The following is a 16691-nucleotide window of genomic DNA, read 5'->3' as shown; positions in this document are numbered from 1 at the left end:
GACATACCTATAATCGGTCTTCTCACAAAAACATCTGTAGCTTCTGAACCGTTTGACCTACAAATTCGCATGACCACTCCCTGGAAAGGGGAGACCCTCACGAACACGGTGGTGTTCCCAATTTGTCTCTACGTCCCCCAGAAGTGTCAGGGGACCCGTCTGAAGTCGGAACCCTTTATGTGCCAACTTCTGTTTGTAGAATCCAAAATCTTTGGGCAACAAACTAATGTGACCCCACTTGTCACAATGTTCTCAGTTTTGCCCTACGTTCCCCACAAGTGTCACGGGACTAATCTGAAGGTAACAGGTACTGATTAAAATGATAGATTTTTTAACCAGGGACCTCTCGCACCCTAAGCCATAATCGTACACCTACACCAACGATCCGTTTGGTCAAAGAATTTTCACTTTCCACAAAAATGACGGTCAGGATATGAATCGATGTCTCCATGTTGCTAGCGAGCTTCACATAGCATTGGTGGTATAGTGGTGAGCATAGCTGCCTTCCAAGCAGTTGACCTGGGTTCGATTCCCGGCCAATGCAGAGCATGAGATATTCACTAGTTTTACGGGCTGGGTGTAATTTCAAGTGTATTACCTTGGAATCAATCTTCGTGGAAGTCCGATTTGCTCTTACTTTTTGCAGGTTTTCTGAATGAAGTGCGACATTGAGCCAGCTAGTGAATATCACAATAGATTAGCTGTCCATCGCCTAAACCATTCAGCCACCTCGTCCTGCACCCAAGAGGTGGCTGTTTGCGACCAGTGGCCTGAGATCTGCCTGTCTGAGCTTGTTAAAAGATCTGCAAAAGGGCTCATCGGGATTTGAACGCAGGACCTCTCACACCCTAAGCGAGAATCATACCCCTAGACCAACGAGCCTTACACAATAACAAAATAGTTTTGCTTTCTGCGGCAATGACAATGAGGATATCCATTGTTCTTGTCCATGGTGCTTGGAAAGATTGAACCTCATGTGAGTGTTTGTGCTATACTTGTGAGCATAGCAGTCTTCCAAACTGTTGACCAGGCTTCAGTTCAAATCTTTTGTATTTCATCTGCTGTGTTTTTCACATTCTGTCTTCTTAAGCCGCGACAGCAAACTGATGATGAGTGTTGACAAATGAATATTGAGCAAAATGAGATCAATTAATATTTTAAAAGAGAAACTGAAAAAATAAAACTTCAAAAAGAATGGAGCTCATTTATTTTGAGTTGACTGATGCATCAGTACGTGAATCAAAGTAAACGAATGTAAAAAATACCCATTCAAATCGATCAGTTTTCAACTAGAGAGATGGAGATGTGTCGTATCTGTCTCAAGCCTCCATAACTGTTTATGTTACACCTCCACATATGCAATGAAAGGTGGTGGAGCTAGAGCGGTGTTAGTCAAACCATGAGACATACCTATAATCGGTCTTCTCACAAAAACATCTGTAGCTTCTGAACCGTTGGACCTACAAATTCGTATGACCACTCCCTGGAAAGGGGAGACCCTCACGAACACTGTGGTGTTCCCAATTTGTCTCTACGTCCCCCACAAGTGTCAGGGGACCCGTCTGAAGTCGGAACCCTTTATGTGCCAACTTCTGTTTGTAGAATCCAAAATCTTTGGGCAACAAACTAATGTGACCCCACTTGTCACAATGTTCTCAGTTTTGCCCTACGTTCCCCACAAGTGTCACGGGACTAATCTGAAGGTAACAGGTACTGATTAAAATGATAGATTTTTTAACCAGGGACCTCTCGCACCCTAAGCCATAATCGTACACCTACACCAACGATCCGTTTGGTCAAAGAATTTTCACTTTCCACAAAAATGACGGTCAGGATATGAATCGATGTCTCCATGTTGCTAGCGAGCTTCACATAGCATTGGTGGTATAGTGGTGAGCATAGCTGCCTTCCAAGCAGTTGACCTGGGTTCGATTCCCGGCCAATGCAGAGCATGAGATATTCACTAGTTTTACGGGCTGGGTGTAATTTCAAGTGTATTACCTTGGAATCAATCTTCGTGGAAGTCCGATTTGCTCTTACTTTTTGCAGGTTTTCTGAATGAAGTGCGACATTGAGCCAGCTAGTGAATATCACAATAGATTAGCTGTCCATCGCCTAAACCATTCAGCCACCTCGTCCTGCACCCAAGAGGTGGCTGTTTGCGACCAGTGGCCTGAGATCTGCCTGTCTGAGCTTGTTAAAAGATCTGCAAAAGGGCTCATCGGGGATTTGAACGCAGGACCTCTCACACCCTAAGCGAGAATCATACCCCTAGACCAACGAGCCTTACACAATAACAAAATAGTTTTGCTTTCTGCGGCAATGACAATGAGGATATCCATTGTTCTTGTCCATGGTGCTTGGAAAGATTGAACCTCATGTGAGTGTTTGTGCTATACTTGTGAGCATAGCAGTCTTCCAAACTGTTGACCAGGCTTCAGTTCAAATCTTTTGTATTTCATCTGCTGTGTTTTTCACATTCTGTCTTCTTAAGCCGCGACAGCAAACTGATGATGAGTGTTGACAAATGAATATTGAGCAAAATGAGATCAATTAATATTTTAAAAGAGAAACTGAAAAAATAAAACTTCAAAAAGAATGGAGCTCATTTATTTTGAGTTGACTGATGCATCAGTACGTGAATCAAAGTAAACGAATGTAAAAAATACCCATTCAAATCGATCAGTTTTCAACTAGAGAGATTGAGATGTGTCGTATCTGTCTCAAGCCTCCATAACTGTTTATGTTACACCTCCACATATGCAATGAAAGGTGGTGGAGCTAGAGCGGTGTTAGTCAAACCATGAGACATACCTATAATCGGTCTTCTCACAAAAACATCTGTAGCTTCTGAACCGTTGGACCTACAAATTCGTATGACCACTCCCTGGAAAGGGGAGACCCTCACGAACACTGTGGTGTTCCCAATTTGTCTCTACGTCCCCCACAAGTGTCAGGGGACCCGTCTGAAGTCGGAACCCTTTATGTGCCAACTTCTGTTTGTAGAATCCAAAATCTTTGGGCAACAAACTAATGTGACCCCACTTGTCACAATGTTCTCAGTTTTGCCCTACGTTCCCCACAAGTGTCACGGGACTAATCTGAAGGTAACAGGTACTGATTAAAATGATAGATTTTTTAACCAGGGACCTCTCGCACCCTAAGCCATAATCGTACACCTACACCAACGATCCGTTTGGTCAAAGAATTTTCACTTTCCACAAAAATGACGGTCAGGATATGAATCGATGTCTCCATGTTGCTAGCGAGCTTCACATAGCATTGGTGGTATAGTGGTGAGCATAGCTGCCTTCCAAGCAGTTGACCTGGGTTCGATTCCCGGCCAATGCAGAGCATGAGATATTCACTAGTTTTACGGGCTGGGTGTAATTTCAAGTGTATTACCTTGGAATCAATCTTCGTGGAAGTCCGATTTGCTCTTACTTTTTGCAGGTTTTCTGAATGAAGTGCGACATTGAGCCAGCTAGTGAATATCACAATAGATTAGCTGTCCATCGCCTAAACCATTCAGCCACCTCGTCCTGCACCCAAGAGGTGGCTGTTTGCGACCAGTGGCCTGAGATCTGCCTGTCTGAGCTTGTTAAAAGATCTGCAAAAGGGCTCGTCGGGGATTTGAACGCAGGACCTCTCACACCCTAAGCGAGAATCATACCCATAGACCAACGAGCCTTACACAATAACAAAATAGTTTTGCTTTCTGCGGCAATGACAATGAGGATATCCATTGTTCTTGTCCATGGTGCTTGGAAAGATTGAACCTCATGTGAGTGTTTGTGCTATACTTGTGAGCATAGCAGTCTTCCAAACTGTTGACCAGGCTTCAGTTCAAATCTTTTGTATTTCATCTGCTGTGTTTTTCACATTCTGTCTTCTTAAGCCGCGACAGCAAACTGATGATGAGTGTTGACAAATGAATATTGAGCAAAATGAGATCAATTAATATTTTAAAAGAGAAACTGAAAAAATAAAACTTCAAAAAGAATGGAGCTCATTTATTTTGAGTTGACTGATGCATCAGTACGTGAATCAAAGTAAACGAATGTAAAAAATACCCATTCAAATCGATCAGTTTTCAACTAGAGAGATTGAGATGTGTCGTATCTGTCTCAAGCCTCCATAACTGTTTATGTTACACCTCCACATATGCAATGAAAGGTGGTGGAGCTAGAGCGGTGTTAGTCAAACCATGAGACATACCTATAATCGGTCTTCTCACAAAAACATCTGTAGCTTCTGAACCGTTTGACCTACACATTCGTATGACCACTCCCTGGAAAGGGGAGACCCTCACGAACACTGTGGTGTTCCCAATTTGTCTCTACGTCCCCCACAAGTGTCAGGGGACCCGTCTGAAGTCGGAACCCTTTATGTGCCAACTTCTGTTTGTAGAATCCAAAATCTTTGGGCAACAAACTAATGTGACCCCACTTGTCACAATGTTCTCAGTTTTGCCCTACGTTCCCCACAAGTGTCACGGGACTAATCTGAAGGTAACAGGTACTGATTAAAATGATAGATTTTTTAACCAGGGACCTCTCGCACCCTAAGCCATAATCGTACACCTACACCAACGATCCGTTTGGTCAAAGAATTTTCACTTTCCACAAAAATGACGGTCAGGATATGAATCGATGTCTCCATGTTGCTAGCGAGCTTCACATAGCATTGGTGGTATAGTGGTGAGCATAGCTGCCTTCCAAGCAGTTGACCCGGGTTCGATTCCCGGCCAATGCAGAGCATGAGATATTCACTGGTTTTAGGGGCTGGGTGTAATTTCAAGTGTATTACCTTGGAATCAATCTTCGTGGAAGTCCGATTTGCTCTTACTTTTTGCAGGTTTTCTAAATGAAGTGCAACATTGAGCCAACTAGTGAATATCACAATAGATTAGCTGTCCATCGCCTAAACCATTCAGCCACCTCGTCCTGCACCCAAGAGGTGGCTGTTTGCGACCAGTGGCCTGAGATCTGCCTGTCTGAGCTTGTTAAAAGATCTGCAAAAGGGCTCGTCGGGGATTTGAACCCGGGACCTCTCCCACCCTAAGCGAGAATCATACCCCTAGACCAACGAGCCTTACACAATAACAAAATAGTTTTGCTTTCTGCGGCAATGACAATGAGGATATCCATTGTTCTTGTCCATGGTGCTTGGAAAGATTGAACCTCATGTGAGTGTTTGTGCTATACTTGTGAGCATAGCAGTCTTCCAAACTGTTGACCAGGCTTCAGTTCAAATCTTTTGTATTTCATCTGCTGTGTTTTTCACATTCTGTCTTCTTAAGCCGCGACAGCAAACTGATGATGAGTGTTGACAAATGAATATTGAGCAAAATGAGATCAATTAATATTTTAAAAGAGAAACTGAAAAAATAAAACTTCAAAAAGAATGGAGCTCATTTATTTTGAGTTGACTGATGCATCAGTACGTGAATCAAAGTAAACAAATGTAAAAAATACCCATTCAAATCGATCAGTTTTCAACTAGAGAGATTGAGATGTGTCGTATCTGTCTCAAGCCTCCATAACTGTTATGTTACACCTCCACATATGCAATGAAAGGTGGTGGAGCTAGAGCGGTGTTAGTCAAACCATGAGACATACCTATAATCGGTCTTCTCACAAAAACATCTGTAGCTTCTGAACCGTTGGACCTACAAATTCGTATGACCACTCCCTGGAAAGGGGAGACCCTCACGAACACTGTGGTGTTCCCAATTTGTCTCTACGTCCCCCACAAGTGTCAGGGGACCCGTCTGAAGTCGGAACCCTTTATGTGCCAACTTCTGTTTGTAGAATCCAAAATCTTTGGGCAACAAACTAATGTGACCCCACTTGTCACAATGTTCTCAGTTTTGCCCTACGTTCCCCACAAGTGTCACGGGACTAATCTGAAGGTAACAGGTACTGATTAAAATGATAGATTTTTTAACCAGGGACCTCTCGCACCCTAAGCCATAATCGTACACCTACACCAACGATCCGTTTGGTCAAAGAATTTTCACTTTCCACAAAAATGACGGTCAGGATATGAATCGATGTCTCCATGTTGTTAGCGAGCTTCACATAGCATTGGTGGTATAGTGGTGAGCATAGCTGCCTTCCAAGCAGTTGACCCGGGTTCGATTCCCGGCCAATGCAGAGCATGAGATATTCACTAGTTTTACGGGCTGGGTGTAATTTCAAGTGTATTACCTTGGAATCAATCTTCATGGAAGTCCGATTTGCTCTTACTTTTTGCAGGTTTTCTAAATGAAGTGCGACATTGAGCCAGCTAGTGAATATCACAATAGATTAGCTGTCCATCGCCTAAACCATTCAGCCACCTCGTCCTGCACCCAAGAGGTGGCTGTTTGCGACCAGTGGCCTGAGATCTGCCTGTCTGAGCTTGTTAAAAGATCTGCAAAAGGGCTCGTCGGGGATTTGAACCCGGGACCTCTCGCACCCTAAGCGAGAATCATACCCCTAGACCAACGAGCCTTACACAATAACAAAATAGTTTTGCTTTCTGCGGCAATGACAATGAGGATATCCATTGTTCTTGTCCATGGTGCTTGGAAAGATTGAACCTCATGTGAGTGTTTGTGCTATACTTGTGAGCATAGCAGTCTTCCAAACTGTTGACCAGGCTTCAGTTCAAATCTTTTGTATTTCATCTGCTGTGTTTTTCACATTCTGTCTTCTTAAGCCGCGACAGCAAACTGATGATGAGTGTTGACAAATGAATATTGAGCAAAATGAGATCAATTAATATTTTAAAAGAGAAACTGAAAAAATAAAACTTCAAAAAGAATGGAGCTCATTTATTTTGAGTTGACTGATGCATCAGTACGTGAATCAAAGTAAACAAATGTAAAAAATACCCATTCAAATCGATCAGTTTTCAACTAGAGAGATTGAGATGTGTCGTATCTGTCTCAAGCCTCCATAACTGTTATGTTACACCTCCACATATGCAATGAAAGGTGGTGGAGCTAGAGCGGTGTTAGTCAAACCATGAGACATACCTATAATCGGTCTTCTCACAAAAACATCTGTAGCTTCTGAACCGTTGGACCTACAAATTCGTATGACCACTCCCTGGAAAGGGGAGACCCTCACGAACACTGTGGTGTTCCCAATTTGTCTCTACGTCCCCCACAAGTGTCAGGGGACCCGTCTGAAGTCGGAACCCTTTATGTGCCAACTTCTGTTTGTAGAATCCAAAATCTTTGGGCAACAAACTAATGTGACCCCACTTGTCACAATGTTCTCAGTTTTGCCCTACGTTCCCCACAAGTGTCACGGGACTAATCTGAAGGTAACAGGTACTGATTAAAATGATAGATTTTTTAACCAGGGACCTCTCGCACCCTAAGCCATAATCGTACACCTACACCAACGATCCGTTTGGTCAAAGAATTTTCACTTTCCACAAAAATGACGGTCAGGATATGAATCGATGTCTCCATGTTGTTAGCGAGCTTCACATAGCATTGGTGGTATAGTGGTGAGCATAGCTGCCTTCCAAGCAGTTGACCCGGGTTCGATTCCCGGCCAATGCAGAGCATGAGATATTCACTAGTTTTACGGGCTGGGTGTAATTTCAAGTGTATTACCTTGGAATCAATCTTCATGGAAGTCCGATTTGCTCTTACTTTTTGCAGGTTTTCTAAATGAAGTGCGACATTGAGCCAGCTAGTGAATATCACAATAGATTAGCTGTCCATCGCCTAAACCATTCAGCCACCTCGTCCTGCACCCAAGAGGTGGCTGTTTGCGACCAGTGGCCTGAGATCTGCCTGTCTGAGCTTGTTAAAAGATCTGCAAAAGGGCTCGTCGGGGATTTGAACCCGGGACCTCTCGCACCCTAAGCGAGAATCATACCCCTAGACCAACGAGCCTTACACAATAACAAAATAGTTTTGCTTTCTGCGGCAATGACAATGAGGATATCCATTGTTCTTGTCCATGGTGCTTGGAAAGATTGAACCTCATGTGAGTGTTTGTGCTATACTTGTGAGCATAGCAGTCTTCCAAACTGTTGACCAGGCTTCAGTTCAAATCTTTTGTATTTCATCTGCTGTGTTTTTCACATTCTGTCTTCTTAAGCCGCGACAGCAAACTGATGATGAGTGTTGACAAATGAATATTGAGCAAAATGAGATCAATTAATATTTTAAAAGAGAAACTGAAAAAATAAAACTTCAAAAAGAATGGAGCTCATTTATTTTGAGTTGACTGATGCATCAGTACGTGAATCAAAGTAAACAAATGTAAAAAATACCCATTCAAATCGATCAGTTTTCAACTAGAGAGATTGAGATGTGTCGTATCTGTCTCAAGCCTCCATAACTGTTATGTTACACCTCCACATATGCAATGAAAGGTGGTGGAGCTAGAGCGGTGTTAGTCAAACCATGAGACATACCTATAATCGGTCTTCTCACAAAAACATCTGTAGCTTCTGAACCGTTGGACCTACAAATTCGTATGACCACTCCCTGGAAAGGGGAGACCCTCACGAACACTGTGGTGTTCCCAATTTGTCTCTACGTCCCCCACAAGTGTCAGGGGACCCGTCTGAAGTCGGAACCCTTTATGTGCCAACTTCTGTTTGTAGAATCCAAAATCTTTGGGCAACAAACTAATGTGACCCCACTTGTCACAATGTTCTCAGTTTTGCCCTACGTTCCCCACAAGTGTCACGGGACTAATCTGAAGGTAACAGGTACTGATTAAAATGATAGATTTTTTAACCAGGGACCTCTCGCACCCTAAGCCATAATCGTACACCTACACCAACGATCCGTTTGGTCAAAGAATTTTCACTTTCCACAAAAATGACGGTCAGGATATGAATCGATGTCTCCATGTTGTTAGCGAGCTTCACATAGCATTGGTGGTATAGTGGTGAGCATAGCTGCCTTCCAAGCAGTTGACCCGGGTTCGATTCCCGGCCAATGCAGAGCATGAGATATTCACTAGTTTTACGGGCTGGGTGTAATTTCAAGTGTATTACCTTGGAATCAATCTTCATGGAAGTCCGATTTGCTCTTACTTTTTGCAGGTTTTCTAAATGAAGTGCGACATTGAGCCAGCTAGTGAATATCACAATAGATTAGCTGTCCATCGCCTAAACCATTCAGCCACCTCGTCCTGCACCCAAGAGGTGGCTGTTTGCGACCAGTGGCCTGAGATCTGCCTGTCTGAGCTTGTTAAAAGATCTGCAAAAGGGCTCGTCGGGGATTTGAACCCGGGACCTCTCGCACCCTAAGCGAGAATCATACCCCTAGACCAACGAGCCTTACACAATAACAAAATAGTTTTGCTTTCTGCGGCAATGACAATGAGGATATCCATTGTTCTTGTCCATGGTGCTTGGAAAGATTGAACCTCATGTGAGTGTTTGTGCTATACTTGTGAGCATAGCAGTCTTCCAAACTGTTGACCAGGCTTCAGTTCAAATCTTTTGTATTTCATCTGCTGTGTTTTTCACATTCTGTCTTCTTAAGCCGCGACAGCAAACTGATGATGAGTGTTGACAAATGAATATTGAGCAAAATGAGATCAATTAATATTTTAAAAGAGAAACTGAAAAAATAAAACTTCAAAAAGAATGGAGCTCATTTATTTTGAGTTGACTGATGCATCAGTACGTGAATCAAAGTAAACAAATGTAAAAAATACCCATTCAAATCGATCAGTTTTCAACTAGAGAGATTGAGATGTGTCGTATCTGTCTCAAGCCTCCATAACTGTTTATGTTACACCTCCACATATGCAATGAAAGGTGGTGGAGCTAGAGCGGTGTTAGTCAAACCATGAGACATACCTATAATCGGTCTTCTCACAAAAACATCTGTAGCTTCTGAACCGTTGGACCTACAAATTCGTATGACCACTCCCTGGAAAGGGGAGACCCTCACGAACACTGTGGTGTTCCCAATTTGTCTCTACGTCCCCCACAAGTGTCAGGGGACCCGTCTGAAGTCGGAACCCTTTATGTGCCAACTTCTGTTTGTAGAATCCAAAATCTTTGGGCAACAAACTAATGTGACCCCACTTGTCACAATGTTCTCAGTTTTGCCCTACGTTCCCCACAAGTGTCACGGGACTAATCTGAAGGTAACAGGTACTGATTAAAATGATAGATTTTTTAACCAGGGACCTCTCGCACCCTAAGCCATAATCGTACACCTACACCAACGATCCGTTTGGTCAAAGAATTTTCACTTTCCACAAAAATGACGGTCAGGATATGAATCGATGTCTCCATGTTGCTAGCGAGCTTCACATAGCATTGGTGGTATAGTGGTGAGCATAGCTGCCTTCCAAGCAGTTGACCTGGGTTCGATTCCCGGCCAATGCAGAGCATGAGATATTCACTAGTTTTACGGGCTGGGTGTAATTTCAAGTGTATTACCTTGGAATCAATCTTCGTGGAAGTCCGATTTGCTCTTACTTTTTGCAGGTTTTCTGAATGAAGTGCGACATTGAGCCAGCTAGTGAATATCACAATAGATTAGCTGTCCATCGCCTAAACCATTCAGCCACCTCGTCCTGCACCCAAGAGGTGGCTGTTTGCGACCAGTGGCCTGAGATCTGCCTGTCTGAGCTTGTTAAAAGATCTGCAAAAGGGCTCGTCGGGGATTTGAACGCAGGACCTCTCACACCCTAAGCGAGAATCATACCCATAGACCAACGAGCCTTACACAATAACAAAATAGTTTTGCTTTCTGCGGCAATGACAATGAGGATATCCATTGTTCTTGTCCATGGTGCTTGGAAAGATTGAACCTCATGTGAGTGTTTGTGCTATACTTGTGAGCATAGCAGTCTTCCAAACTGTTGACCAGGCTTCAGTTCAAATCTTTTGTATTTCATCTGCTGTGTTTTTCACATTCTGTCTTCTTAAGCCGCGACAGCAAACTGATGATGAGTGTTGACAAATGAATATTGAGCAAAATGAGATCAATTAATATTTTAAAAGAGAAACTGAAAAAATAAAACTTCAAAAAGAATGGAGCTCATTTATTTTGAGTTGACTGATGCATCAGTACGTGAATCAAAGTAAACGAATGTAAAAAATACCCATTCAAATCGATCAGTTTTCAACTAGAGAGATTGAGATGTGTCGTATCTGTCTCAAGCCTCCATAACTGTTTATGTTACACCTCCACATATGCAATGAAAGGTGGTGGAGCTAGAGCGGTGTTAGTCAAACCATGAGACATACCTATAATCGGTCTTCTCACAAAAACATCTGTAGCTTCTGAACCGTTTGACCTACAAATTCGTATGACCACTCCCTGGAAAGGGGAGACCCTCACGAACACTGTGGTGTTCCCAATTTGTCTCTACGTCCCCCACAAGTGTCAGGGGACCCGTCTGAAGTCGGAACCCTTTATGTGCCAACTTCTGTTTGTAGAATCCAAAATCTTTGGGCAACAAACTAATGTGACCCCACTTGTCACAATGTTCTCAGTTTTGCCCTACGTTCCCCACAAGTGTCACGGGACTAATCTGAAGGTAACAGGTACTGATTAAAATGATAGATTTTTTAACCAGGGACCTCTCGCACCCTAAGCCATAATCGTACACCTACACCAACGATCCGTTTGGTCAAAGAATTTTCACTTTCCACAAAAATGACGGTCAGGATATGAATCGATGTCTCCATGTTGCTAGCGAGCTTCACATAGCATTGGTGGTATAGTGGTGAGCATAGCTGCCTTCCAAGCAGTTGACCCGGGTTCGATTCCCGGCCAATGCAGAGCATGAGATATTCACTGGTTTTAGGGGCTGGGTGTAATTTCAAGTGTATTACCTTGGAATCAATCTTCGTGGAAGTCCGATTTGCTCTTACTTTTTGCAGGTTTTCTAAATGAAGTGCAACATTGAGCCAACTAGTGAATATCACAATAGATTAGCTGTCCATCGCCTAAACCATTCAGCCACCTCGTCCTGCACCCAAGAGGTGGCTGTTTGCGACCAGTGGCCTGAGATCTGCCTGTCTGAGCTTGTTAAAAGATCTGCAAAAGGGCTCGTCGGGGATTTGAACCCGGGACCTCTCCCACCCTAAGCGAGAATCATACCCCTAGACCAACGAGCCTTACACAATAACAAAATAGTTTTGCTTTCTGCGGCAATGACAATGAGGATATCCATTGTTCTTGTCCATGGTGCTTGGAAAGATTGAACCTCATGTGAGTGTTTGTGCTATACTTGTGAGCATAGCAGTCTTCCAAACTGTTGACCAGGCTTCAGTTCAAATCTTTTGTATTTCATCTGCTGTGTTTTTCACATTCTGTCTTCTTAAGCCGCGACAGCAAACTGATGATGAGTGTTGACAAATGAATATTGAGCAAAATGAGATCAATTAATATTTTAAAAGAGAAACTGAAAAAATAAAACTTCAAAAAGAATGGAGCTCATTTATTTTGAGTTGACTGATGCATCAGTACGTGAATCAAAGTAAACGAATGTAAAAAATACCCATTCAAATCGATCAGTTTTCAACTAGAGAGATTGAGATGTGTCGTATCTGTCTCAAGCCTCCATAACTGTTATGTTACACCTCCACATATGCAATGAAAGGTGGTGGAGCTAGAGCGGTGTTAGTCAAACCATGAGACATACCTATAATCGGTCTTCTCACAAAAACATCTGTAGCTTCTGAACCGTTGGACCTACAAATTCGTATGACCACTCCCTGGAAAGGGGAGACCCTCACGAACACTGTGGTGTTCCCAATTTGTCTCTACGTCCCCCACAAGTGTCAGGGGACCCGTCTGAAGTCGGAACCCTTTATGTGCCAACTTCTGTTTGTAGAATCCAAAATCTTTGGGCAACAAACTAATGTGACCCCACTTGTCACAATGTTCTCAGTTTTGCCCTACGTTCCCCACAAGTGTCACGGGACTAATCTGAAGGTAACAGGTACTGATTAAAATGATAGATTTTTTAACCAGGGACCTCTCGCACCCTAAGCCATAATCGTACACCTACACCAACGATCCGTTTGGTCAAAGAATTTTCACTTTCCACAAAAATGACGGTCAGGATATGAATCGATGTCTCCATGTTGCTAGCGAGCTTCACATAGCATTGGTGGTATAGTGGTGAGCATAGCTGCCTTCCAAGCAGTTGACCCGGGTTCGATTCCCGGCCAATGCAGAGCATGAGATATTCACTGGTTTTAGGGGCTGGGTGTAATTTCAAGTGTATTACCTTGGAATCAATCTTCGTGGAAGTCCGATTTGCTCTTACTTTTTGCAGGTTTTCTAAATGAAGTGCAACATTGAGCCAACTAGTGAATATCACAATAGATTAGCTGTCCATCGCCTAAACCATTCAGCCACCTCGTCCTGCACCCAAGAGGTGGCTGTTTGCGACCAGTGGCCTGAGATCTGCCTGTCTGAGCTTGTTAAAAGATCTGCAAAAGGGCTCGTCGGGGATTTGAACCCGGGACCTCTCCCACCCTAAGCGAGAATCATACCCCTAGACCAACGAGCCTTACACAATAACAAAATAGTTTTGCTTTCTGCGGCAATGACAATGAGGATATCCATTGTTCTTGTCCATGGTGCTTGGAAAGATTGAACCTCATGTGAGTGTTTGTGCTATACTTGTGAGCATAGCAGTCTTCCAAACTGTTGACCAGGCTTCAGTTCAAATCTTTTGTATTTCATCTGCTGTGTTTTTCACATTCTGTCTTCTTAAGCCGCGACAGCAAACTGATGATGAGTGTTGACAAATGAATATTGAGCAAAATGAGATCAATTAATATTTTAAAAGAGAAACTGAAAAAATAAAACTTCAAAAAGAATGGAGCTCATTTATTTTGAGTTGACTGATGCATCAGTACGTGAATCAAAGTAAACGAATGTAAAAAATACCCATTCAAATCGATCAGTTTTCAACTAGAGAGATTGAGATGTGTCGTATCTGTCTCAAGCCTCCATAACTGTTATGTTACACCTCCACATATGCAATGAAAGGTGGTGGAGCTAGAGCGGTGTTAGTCAAACCATGAGACATACCTATAATCGGTCTTCTCACAAAAACATCTGTAGCTTCTGAACCGTTGGACCTACAAATTCGTATGACCACTCCCTGGAAAGGGGAGACCCTCACGAACACTGTGGTGTTCCCAATTTGTCTCTACGTCCCCCACAAGTGTCAGGGGACCCGTCTGAAGTCGGAACCCTTTATGTGCCAACTTCTGTTTGTAGAATCCAAAATCTTTGGGCAACAAACTAATGTGACCCCACTTGTCACAATGTTCTCAGTTTTGCCCTACGTTCCCCACAAGTGTCACGGGACTAATCTGAAGGTAACAGGTACTGATTAAAATGATAGATTTTTTAACCAGGGACCTCTCGCACCCTAAGCCATAATCGTACACCTACACCAACGATCCGTTTGGTCAAAGAATTTTCACTTTCCACAAAAATGACGGTCAGGATATGAATCGATGTCTCCATGTTGTTAGCGAGCTTCACATAGCATTGGTGGTATAGTGGTGAGCATAGCTGCCTTCCAAGCAGTTGACCCGGGTTCGATTCCCGGCCAATGCAGAGCATGAGATATTCACTAGTTTTACGGGCTGGGTGTAATTTCAAGTGTATTACCTTGGAATCAATCTTCATGGAAGTCCGATTTGCTCTTACTTTTTGCAGGTTTTCTAAATGAAGTGCGACATTGAGCCAGCTAGTGAATATCACAATAGATTAGCTGTCCATCGCCTAAACCATTCAGCCACCTCGTCCTGCACCCAAGAGGTGGCTGTTTGCGACCAGTGGCCTGAGATCTGCCTGTCTGAGCTTGTTAAAAGATCTGCAAAAGGGCTCGTCGGGGATTTGAACCCGGGACCTCTCGCACCCTAAGCGAGAATCATACCCCTAGACCAACGAGCCTTACACAATAACAAAATAGTTTTGCTTTCTGCGGCAATGACAATGAGGATATCCATTGTTCTTGTCCATGGTGCTTGGAAAGATTGAACCTCATGTGAGTGTTTGTGCTATACTTGTGAGCATAGCAGTCTTCCAAACTGTTGACCAGGCTTCAGTTCAAATCTTTTGTATTTCATCTGCTGTGTTTTTCACATTCTGTCTTCTTAAGCCGCGACAGCAAACTGATGATGAGTGTTGACAAATGAATATTGAGCAAAATGAGATCAATTAATATTTTAAAAGAGAAACTGAAAAAATAAAACTTCAAAAAGAATGGAGCTCATTTATTTTGAGTTGACTGATGCATCAGTACGTGAATCAAAGTAAACGAATGTAAAAAATACCCATTCAAATCGATCAGTTTTCAACTAGAGAGATTGAGATGTGTCGTATCTGTCTCAAGCCTCCATAACTGTTTATGTTACACCTCCACATCTGCAATGAAAGGTGGTGGAGCTAGAGCGGTGTTAGTCAAACCATGAGACATACCTATAATCGGTCTTCTCACAAAAACATCTGTAGCTTCTGAACCGTTTGACCTACAAATTCGTATGACCACTCCCTGGAAAGGGGAGACCCTCACGAACACGGTGGTGTTCCCAATTTGTCTCTACGTCCCCCACAAGTGTCAGGGGACCCGTCTGAAGTCGGAACCCTTTATGTGCCAACTTCTGTTTGTAGAATCCAAAATCTTTGGGCAACAAACTAATGTGACCCCACTTGTCACAATGTTCTCAGTTTTGCCCTACGTTCCCCACAAGTGTCACGGGACTAATCTGAAGGTAACAGGTACTGATTAAAATGATAGATTTTTTAACCAGGGACCTCTCGCACCCTAAGCCATAATCGTACACCTACACCAACGATCCGTTTGGTCAAAGAATTTTCACTTTCCACAAAAATGACGGTCAGGATATGAATCGATGTCTCCATGTTGCTAGCGAGCTTCACATAGCATTGGTGGTATAGTGGTGAGCATAGCTGCCTTCCAAGCAGTTGACCCGGGTTCGATTCCCGGCCAATGCAGAGCATGAGATATTCACTAGTTTTAGGGGCTGGGTGTAATTTCAAGTGTATTACCTTGGAATCAATCTTCGTGGAAGTCCGATTTGCTCTTACTTTTTGCAGGTTTTCTAAATGAAGTGCGACATTGAGCCAGCTAGTGAATATCACAATAGATTAGCTGTCCATCGCCTAAACCATTCAGCCACCTCGTCCTGCACCCAAGAGGTGGCTGTTTGCGACCAGTGGCCTGAGATCTGCCTGTCTGAGCTTGTTAAAAGATCTGCAAAAGGGCTCATCGGGGATTTGAACCCGGGACCTCTCGCACCCTAAGCGAGAATCATACCCCTAGACCAACGAGCCTTACACAATAACAAAATAGTTTTGCTTTCTGCGGCAATGACAATGAGGATATCCATTGTTCTTGTCCATGGTGCTTGGAAAGATTGAACCTCATGTGAGTGTTTGTGCTATACTTGTGAGCATAGCAGTCTTCCAAACTGTTGACCAGGCTTCAGTTCAAATCTTTTGTATTTCATCTGCTGTGTTTTTCACATTCTGTCTTCTTAAGCCGCGACAGCAAACTGATGATGAGTGTTGACAAATGAATATTGAGCAAAATGAGATCAATTAATATTTTAAAAGAGAAACTGAAAAAATAAAACTTCAAAAAGAATGGAGCTCATTTATTTTGAGTTGACTGATGCATCAGTACGTGAATCAAAGTAAACGA

General features: G+C 43.0%; 17 non-coding genes across 17 annotated transcripts; 12 read left to right on the top strand and 5 right to left on the bottom strand.

Moving 5' to 3' along the window:
* The first annotated feature begins 472 nt into the window (after window positions 1–472).
* On the top strand, window positions 473–544 carry trnag-ucc (transfer RNA glycine (anticodon UCC)). The gene has a single exon. It is a non-coding gene; the product is annotated as a tRNA-Gly (tRNA).
* A 1331-nt stretch (window positions 545–1875) lies between these two features.
* Window positions 1876–1947, top strand: trnag-ucc (transfer RNA glycine (anticodon UCC)). Its single transcript has one exon. It is a non-coding gene; the product is annotated as a tRNA-Gly (tRNA).
* A 1332-nt stretch (window positions 1948–3279) lies between these two features.
* trnag-ucc (transfer RNA glycine (anticodon UCC)) lies at window positions 3280–3351 on the top strand. The gene has a single exon. It is a non-coding gene; the product is annotated as a tRNA-Gly (tRNA).
* Window positions 3352–4683: 1332 nt separating this feature from the next.
* Window positions 4684–4755, top strand: trnag-ucc (transfer RNA glycine (anticodon UCC)). Its single transcript has one exon. It is a non-coding gene; the product is annotated as a tRNA-Gly (tRNA).
* Window positions 4756–6086: 1331 nt separating this feature from the next.
* trnag-ucc (transfer RNA glycine (anticodon UCC)) lies at window positions 6087–6158 on the top strand. Its single transcript has one exon. It is a non-coding gene; the product is annotated as a tRNA-Gly (tRNA).
* Window positions 6159–6425: 267 nt separating this feature from the next.
* On the bottom strand, window positions 6426–6497 carry trnap-agg (transfer RNA proline (anticodon AGG)). Its single transcript has one exon. It is a non-coding gene; the product is annotated as a tRNA-Pro (tRNA).
* A 992-nt stretch (window positions 6498–7489) lies between these two features.
* Window positions 7490–7561, top strand: trnag-ucc (transfer RNA glycine (anticodon UCC)). The gene has a single exon. It is a non-coding gene; the product is annotated as a tRNA-Gly (tRNA).
* A 267-nt stretch (window positions 7562–7828) lies between these two features.
* Window positions 7829–7900, bottom strand: trnap-agg (transfer RNA proline (anticodon AGG)). Its single transcript has one exon. It is a non-coding gene; the product is annotated as a tRNA-Pro (tRNA).
* Window positions 7901–8892: 992 nt separating this feature from the next.
* Window positions 8893–8964, top strand: trnag-ucc (transfer RNA glycine (anticodon UCC)). The gene has a single exon. It is a non-coding gene; the product is annotated as a tRNA-Gly (tRNA).
* Window positions 8965–9231: 267 nt separating this feature from the next.
* trnap-agg (transfer RNA proline (anticodon AGG)) lies at window positions 9232–9303 on the bottom strand. Its single transcript has one exon. It is a non-coding gene; the product is annotated as a tRNA-Pro (tRNA).
* A 993-nt stretch (window positions 9304–10296) lies between these two features.
* trnag-ucc (transfer RNA glycine (anticodon UCC)) lies at window positions 10297–10368 on the top strand. The gene has a single exon. It is a non-coding gene; the product is annotated as a tRNA-Gly (tRNA).
* A 1332-nt stretch (window positions 10369–11700) lies between these two features.
* On the top strand, window positions 11701–11772 carry trnag-ucc (transfer RNA glycine (anticodon UCC)). The gene has a single exon. It is a non-coding gene; the product is annotated as a tRNA-Gly (tRNA).
* Window positions 11773–13103: 1331 nt separating this feature from the next.
* Window positions 13104–13175, top strand: trnag-ucc (transfer RNA glycine (anticodon UCC)). The gene has a single exon. It is a non-coding gene; the product is annotated as a tRNA-Gly (tRNA).
* Window positions 13176–14506: 1331 nt separating this feature from the next.
* Window positions 14507–14578, top strand: trnag-ucc (transfer RNA glycine (anticodon UCC)). Its single transcript has one exon. It is a non-coding gene; the product is annotated as a tRNA-Gly (tRNA).
* Window positions 14579–14845: 267 nt separating this feature from the next.
* trnap-agg (transfer RNA proline (anticodon AGG)) lies at window positions 14846–14917 on the bottom strand. The gene has a single exon. It is a non-coding gene; the product is annotated as a tRNA-Pro (tRNA).
* Window positions 14918–15910: 993 nt separating this feature from the next.
* trnag-ucc (transfer RNA glycine (anticodon UCC)) lies at window positions 15911–15982 on the top strand. Its single transcript has one exon. It is a non-coding gene; the product is annotated as a tRNA-Gly (tRNA).
* A 267-nt stretch (window positions 15983–16249) lies between these two features.
* trnap-agg (transfer RNA proline (anticodon AGG)) lies at window positions 16250–16321 on the bottom strand. Its single transcript has one exon. It is a non-coding gene; the product is annotated as a tRNA-Pro (tRNA).
* Window positions 16322–16691: the final 370 nt, after the last annotated feature.

This window comes from Salmo salar, unplaced genomic scaffold (assembly GCF_965601325.2).
Source record: "Salmo salar unplaced genomic scaffold, fSalSal1 ptg000135l, whole genome shotgun sequence".
Taxonomy (NCBI): Eukaryota; Metazoa; Chordata; class Actinopteri; order Salmoniformes; family Salmonidae; genus Salmo; species Salmo salar.
This window is presented reverse-complemented; position numbering and strand designations above follow the sequence as displayed.